General features: G+C 32.0%; 1 non-coding gene across 1 annotated transcript; it reads left to right on the forward strand.

Moving 5' to 3' along the window:
• Positions 1-7,286: 7,286 nt before the first annotated feature.
• On the forward strand, positions 7,287-7,393 carry LOC113856780. The gene has a single exon (XR_003503013.1). It is a non-coding gene; the product is annotated as a small nucleolar RNA R71 (small nucleolar RNA).
• The last annotated feature ends 827 nt before the right edge of the window (positions 7,394-8,220 follow it).

An 8,220-nucleotide genomic window follows, 5' to 3' on the forward strand; every position in this document is an offset into this window, starting at 1 on the left:
TTAATTAATTACAAATATAATTTTTACTATTTAAATTTATAATTTAAGTATGTAAATATTTAAAATAATTTATTTAAAATAGTTACAACTAGGATAGCGGAAGGATTAGACATGATTATGGTTGACCATGTTGACACGTCGCTATGAGAATTTTATTCCTGTCAACGACAAAATAAAGAATTATGTTTGGAAGGAGTCAACACAAGGTGATAACTATTAAAATTAATTTTAATTTTTTAAAATTTGATATTATTTCATCTTTGAACAAAATTTTGTATACATGTAAAAAAAAAGTTACAAAACAAAACCTGACGTGACTAAAAAGTTTCAAACAAAAAAATTATTTTATTTTAGTAATTTTTTATTTAAAAAATAATAAGTCTAATTAATTTGTATTTTTTTTTCTTTCGATCGTACAATTATATCAAAATCAATAAGCATAACAAAAGTATGGACCACGTGCTGTTTAAATATATGTAATTTATGGCTTCCACATTGATTGTCACTGTAGAGCCAACCAAACACTATAAATTTACCATGAATCAACATTGTCAAGTTTCTTCTCCAAGAAAAGAGATAAGGAAACAAGAAAAAAATGTATGTAAAAATCAACATTATGAATTATAATATGGCTTGTGCATTAAATAAAATAAAAAATTATTTAAAATAAAAATAGTTAAGACACACACATCAAAGAAGGTTCTGACCAATTTTATATAAAATATAGTAAAAATGTGTAGGATAGAGATCCCTTTGTATAAGTGAGCATTGGTCCATATCACTATAAGTTCAAATACTCTTTACATCATTCAAACCTTAATATTGAATAGTTTGTTTAAATTATTTCGTTAGCTAAATAAACCTATCTTAGATAGACCAATGAGACGGTCTACAAAAATATCAAACAAAAGTTGATACGATTTTCAATACAAACTTTTAACGATATTAGACCACCTAAGATGAGGTTATTTACCCTATGTAGCAACTTCCAAAAAATTATATTTAATATTCTTTTCTAGTTAATACTTATTTGATATACAGTAAAATTAACTTGATGTAATACATGAAGATAAAAATCATTTGATTATATTCATATTATAATTCAAATTTTTCAAAATTTGACACAAAAAAGAATTAGAGGGAAGGGCATTCTATTAAGACTTATTTCCCTAGCAAACCAAAAAGCCATACAACACTAGTGAAGCTTTCTTAATTTTCATAAATATACAAGACTCTATGAGTAAGCATCTAATCAAGGCCTAACCCAAATCCAATAAAATTGAAAAAAAAATATCAAAACGAGCGAGCAGTGTAACATCCCAAATTTGTTATATTATTTGATTATTAATATAAGCGTTATGGAAATTTTCATGTGTTTGTGTATTTGATATATATATATATATATATATATATATATATATATATATATATATATATATATATATATATATATATATGTAGTAATGAGAATACATGATTATGTGATGATGTAAACTTGTATGAGTGTGTAAATGCGAGTATGAGCATGTGTATTGGTTGTGGTGAAACTAGAATTGTTGTAGATGATTGGAAATTGGACTAAAAATTTGGCTAAGTGTAAGGTGCAAGGTGTTCTCGCTGCAGCGAGAGAGCGACAGTTTGGGGTGCAATTTTGCGTGCAATCTAGTTGTAGCGAAAGGGTCTCGTTGTAGCAAGATTCTATAGAAACTAGAGTGCAGTTTTCTGTGAGATTTTTGCTGTAGTGAGGGAGGGTGTCGCTGCCGCAAAGGGAGTATCTCGCTGTAGCAGGAGTGTTGCGACCAGAAAGGGATTTAAAGGGTTTAGGGTTTGGAGAATTTCATTTCTCATATCCCCTTTGAAATTTCTTCATTTCTTTTAATCTCAAACCTTATTTCACTAATTAAATTGCCTCCAAAGCTGTTTGGGAGCAAGATTGAAGGTTGGATTCACATTTTGGATGTTTGAAGGTAAGTTTTTATGGTTAGGGTTTTGGTTTCTCGACCCCCATTCTCTATTTTCGTGGTTCTCTTTGAGTTCTCACGAAAATTCTTCGTGTATTTAGGACGGAACCTGTGTAGGGGACAATTCTATTGTTGATTCACGTTGTGAGTCTTCAAATTGAGGTAAGGGGGAACTCTACCCTATCTCATTTTGTTAGATTTCATTTATTTTGCTATGTGTGACCATGTGATTGAGATAGGATGTCGAAATATGCATGTTTTGGTAGAAATTCCATGATTAAATATGATGAAACGAATATTGATTGATTGTGGTGAGAGTGTGGTGGAAAGATTGAATAGAGTATAGTGTAATGAATGTAGATTATATTGAAATGTGTGTGAATGAGACATGTTAAATGTGGTTGTAAATATGCTATGAATGGTTCAACGATACACTGGAGGTGTGGAAGATAAGTGTCACTTTCTCAACAGAAGTAAAATTGACTAGCAAGTGTACTAGTATTATTGTAGCAAGTTATAAAATTGTTAGAACTATATTTGAGTCCCAAATATCATCCTCAGGGAATAGAATTCTCAAATATCACTTCACAAGTTAACAAGTAGTTGCCTGACAAAATTCAGCTGAAGTTTGGAAGCAAAAGCAACAAATATTACACTCAGAAAACAGAACAGAACAAAGATAATGAAAATGTGTATTTAACAAATGTAGAAAGCATAGCTAGGGACTTGTTTCACCAAAACTTCAGTATTGATTCAATAAAGTTATGAACTTTCAAGTATTTAGATGGAATGACAATCAGTTTCACGATATATATTAATAAAAGGTTAATTCCTTAACTCAATGAATCTAACATTCAATTCAATCATTCTAATTCCTTAGATCTGGTTCAATTAAATGTTGCATTAAGCATTATAAACCAAAAGATTGCAAGATCAAGATGTCCTTTTACATTCACAAGTTGAGGTAATTTACTAATCACTTCTATTTTAGCTTGATCAACCTCCATTCCTCTCACAGAAATCTTATGGCCAAGCACTATTCCTTCTTGAACCATAAAGTGGCATTTTTCCCAATTCAACACCAAATTAGTGTCTTGGCACCTTTGCAAAACAATGGACAAGTTAGATAGGCAGTCATCAAATAAAATTCCAAACACAGAAAAATCATCCATGAATACTTCAATTATTTTCTCAACTAAGTCAGAAGAAATAGCAAGCATACACCTTTGAAATGTGGCTGAAGCATTACAAAGCTCAAAAGGCATCCTTCTATATGCAAATATTCCAAATGGACAAGTAAATGCTATCTTTTCTTGATCAATTGGATACACAACAATCTAGTTATAGCCAGAATATCCATCTAGAAAGCAATAAAATGCATGACCAGCTAACCTTTCTAACATTTGATCTGTAAAGGGCAGAGGAAAATGGTCTTTTCTGGTCACATCATTCAACCTTCTATAATCTATGCACATCCTCCAGCCTGTAATTGTCCTTGTAGGTATCAATTCATTTTTTTCATTTGATACCACAATCATTCCTCCCTTTTTAGGTACCACTTGTATAGGACTTACCCAACTGCTGTCTAAAATAAGATATATAATCTCAGCGTCTAATAATTTCATGACCTCCTTTCTTACCACTTCCTTCATGGAAAGGTTTAATTTTCTTTGAGGCTGTTGGTTTAAATTTATCTTCAAATAAAATTCTATGTTTGCAAAAAGCTGGATTAATACCTTTCAAGTTTGATATGCTCCATCCTATTGTTGACTTGTGTGCTCTCAAAATTCTCAACAATTTTTCTTCCTCTTCTTCCTTGAGTTCATTGCTGATTATGACTGGATTTTCATGATTTTGGTCCAAAAATTGCATATATCAAGTGAGAAAACAGCTGCTTGAGTTCTAACTTTTGAGTTTGTTATTCTTCTACTTCCTTTTTCAGTTCTTCCTTGATTGGTTTCTCTGTAGGGGTCAGGACTGGTAGAGTTTCCAATTACTACATAATTTCCATAAGGTGTTCTTCCTTATGCATCACAAATTTAGTATTTCCTACAGCTATGGTTTCTCTCAACATAGAAATTTCATCAAATTCATCAAGATGATAAGGAGTAATAAGAGAATCCAGTATATCCACTCTCATACATGAGTTATCATCAATTGGATACTTGAGTTCTTCGAAAACATTAAATATTACCTTTTCATCTTGCACTCTAAGCATGAGCACTCTTTTTTGAACATCAATAAGAGCTCTTCCAATTGCAAGGAATGGTCTTCTCAAAATCAGAGGTATATTTGCATCTACTTCCATGTCTAGAATAAGAAAATCTGCAGAAAAAATAAATTTGTCAACCTTAACCAATAAATCTTCTACAACTCCATATGGATAAGTGAAAGATCTATTAGCTCATTGTAGTGTAATGTTAGTTAGTTTCACTTCTTCTATGCCCAACCTCTTCATGATAGCTAGGGGCATGAGATTAATGCTTGCTCCTAGATCACATAAAGTTCTTCCCACAGTATATTTTCCAATTTTACAAGGGATGCTGAAGGATCCTGGATCCTTGAGTTTTTTAGGAAGTTTTCTTTTAAAAATAGCACTGCATTCTTCTATTAGTGGCACTGTCTTGTCATGTTCCAACTTCCTTTTCTTGGAAAGCAATTCTTTCATAAACTTAGCAAAAGATGACATCTACTCCAATGCTTCTGCAAAAGGAATGTTGATCTGTAGTTTCTTGAACACATTCAGAAATCTTTCAAACTGCTTCTTTTGCTTAGGATTTTGCACGTTTTGAAGATAAGGTAACCTTTTATATTTTTTTGGATCAATTGGTCTGCAAGCATCCTCAAAGAGCTGATTCTTTGTCTTTCTCTCAAAATTTGTAAGAGCTTTTACCTTATTTTCTGAATGTTCTTTCTTTAGTAGCTTGAAATTTCCTTGTTGCAGATCTTTTCTATTCTTCCTTTTTCTGCTGCATCACTCACTTTCTTTTCTGCAGGTTTTGGACTAACTAGATGATCACAAGTGTCGCGCTCGGACAAATTATTAAAAACTGAATTGCATAAAAATTATGTAGTAAGAGGTGCAATTTGAGTCGTCTCCTAATGATGATAATGTTATACGATTACGAATTTGGATGGGATTTGGTTTATAAAATAACACTGATTAGAATGAAAAATTAACAAGAATTGAAAACTCTAATCCAAGAATTTAGAAGAACTATGACCATTCTATCACCGAATTCCAATAAGATGCATCAGCCAACAAATTAGTGATTAACATTAAATTCGAATGAAACCTCAATTCAAATTAAGCATTCATATGAATACCATCATGCATTCGATTAACACATAATCGCTCAAAGTTCAGAAACCTCTAAAACCTAATTGATTTGTGTTAATTTAATTTACCAATGCCATTAATCTTAGACCTTAAACCTGAAAATCTAATTCACATTCCTTCAAAAATTAATTACATACATCAATTGAATAATATGTAATCAAACAACTGCTCAATTATCAATCCAAATGAATAACTTCAATTTGAAAATCTAATTAGCAAAAGGAAAACAAAGGAAAAGATGAAATCGAATTTGTTGTCGAATGAATTGCAAAACTGATCCTCAAGAATGTCTCAACCCTTTTTCAATCCTTGGATTAGATGAAAGTATAAGCCTCCATTAATGGAGGAAAACAAAAGGTAAAAATGTGAGAGAAGAGAAGAGGCAAAGAAGAAGAGACAAAAACCTTAAAACTTGTATTATTCCTCCCGAAAAACAACCAACCCTTTTTCAACCTGCTGCCCTAATTTAAATACAGACCTTTTTAAGGGTCAAAACATAAAAACTAATTAATAACTATTCAATTACATTAATCCTCTACTCAATAGCTATCTTTGGAATCCTTATTTGTTCAAGTTTGAATTTTGGAGGGAAAGTTATGCTTGTAATTGCTGCCCAGTATCCATGCTGAATCTGAGAAGATATTGTGTGGTATTTTTGGCCATGAAGATCTGTCCGTTTCGATTTCTGATATGAAGAAAAATTGTAGCCCTAAATATTAGCTTCAAAACGAAACTAGAATAGGCTTAAACAAACATCTATGGACTGAGATATGGCCCAAATACTGCACCAAGGTCAGAAATTACGAGTGCATATTTCTGACTTTTTTCAGGCCCAGTTTCAACATCTTATCATTAGAATTGGTTTCTGACCTCTGCATAGGAATTGTGCGCCTTTCTCTCAGCTTTCCTACAAATCAAGAATCATAATGAAATGTGCTATACAACTCAAGATATGGCCTATAAACCAAAACAGTATCAGAATTTGCCTAATGCTGGAAAAATTAAATAAAGCCCAAATGAAATTCAAATATCATAAAATGATCCAATTCAAACCAATTAGGCACAAAAGAGGATTAATAAGCTAGGAATGAGAGGAAAAAAGATTGTAAACATTCCACTTGATCACTATCACAGCTCCACTCCTCATTGTTATAGCTTGACACTACTCTTTTGGATTTATCACTGTGTTACTTGGAAATCTCCCCTCATCTCTATTTGCTAGTTGTTTAGCTAACTATCCAATCTGAGTTTCTAGCTTCTTTATGGAAGCTTCTTAATTTTTAATGCTAGTTTGAGTAACCTTCATGAACTGCAGCATTGTCTCTTCAATCTCATTCATTCTTTCATTCATTGGTCTGGACGAATTTTGACTTCTTTGAGGTTGAGTAGAGGAATTTCCTTAAAAATACTGTTGTTGTTGTGAAGTTCCTGCATTCAAAAATGGAAGAGAAGGATTAATGTTTCTCACAACAGAATTTTGAGGATTCCATTTGTGAAATTGTTGATTCCTGTTATTTGGATATTGGAACCTAGGAGGAAATAATTGCTGAGGAAAAAATTGTTGTTGTCTTTGATAATTCCCTATATAATTGACTTGCTCTTATGGATCTGGTGTAGGCACATCACATGCACTATTAACATGATTCCCTCCATAAAAATCACAATTCAATTGATTGGTTGCAACATTTCCAGCTTGTAGATTGCTGATCTGCTGAGTCAAAGCTGCTATTTGCTCAAAAAATAATTGATTCTGCAGCTAATTCTGTGTTAGAAAAGTTTCTATAGCTTTAGCTTCATATCCGTTACTTCTCCCTGCATGTCTTGAGTTAGAATTCTGGTACATAGATGAAGCCATCATTTCAATAATTCTTTGAGCTTCTTCTAAGGATTTCATGCTGAAAGAACCTCCTGCAGCTACATCCACCATGGTTCTAGTCACTACATTCATTCCATTCTAAAAAGTTTCCAACTGCATCTATTCTGGAATACAATGATGTGGATATCTTCTGAACAACTCTTTATATCTTTCCCAAGCTTCATAAAGTAATTCTCCTTCCTGTGGCACAAAGGATGTGATTTCCCCTCTTAGTTTGGTAGCTTCTGATGGAGGAAAATACTTGGTTAAAAATTTGTTCACAAGTTCTGTCCATGTAGTGATGCTCCCTTGAGGCTGTGCTTGTAACCAACACTTGGCCTTGTCTCTCAAAGAGAATGGAAATAGCCTCAGTCTTATAGCATCTTCACTCACTCCATTCATTCTTATAGTATCATATAACTACAAAAAATTAGAAATATGCAAATTAGGATCATCAGAAATTCCACCAGAAAATTGATCCTGTTGTACCAAATGAAGTAAGGCTGGTTTGATTTCAAAATGATTAGCTTGAACGATTGGTCTAACTATTGAAGAATTATAGCCATGCATATTTGGAATTGCATAATCTCCTAGTGTTCTCATTTTATGTTGTTCTGCCATTTCAATTTTTGGAGTTGTCTGTCCTAAAGGTGAATGTGTTTTCTATAGAGGAGTAATCTGAATTTTTGGAGAATGTATAGTTTCTAAGTCACTATCACATTCTATAGAATTTTCTGCTCTAGCCTTTTTTCTTAATCTTCTTAATGTTTTATCTATATCAGGATCAAAGACAAGAGTAGACTTATTTTTGTTTTTACCATGCATATACAGTTAAAATAAAGTGAAAATGTGAAAAAAAATCTGAAAACTACAGAATTTGTACACAATTTCAGAAACAAACACAGATATAGAACTGCACTATTTCAATATGCAAATAATGAAACTACTTATAAAAATACAAAAATTTATCAGAAATAAGACTATGAAGGTACAGAGTTAACTACTAAATTGATTATAACATAGAAAATTCTAAATGTAATTTTGATATTGCAGAAAATTAAAGA

The sequence above is a fragment of the Abrus precatorius genome, unplaced genomic scaffold, assembly GCF_003935025.1.
Source record: "Abrus precatorius isolate BTA unplaced genomic scaffold, Abrus_2018 Scaffold11, whole genome shotgun sequence".
In the NCBI taxonomy this organism is placed as follows: Eukaryota; Viridiplantae; Streptophyta; class Magnoliopsida; order Fabales; family Fabaceae; genus Abrus; species Abrus precatorius.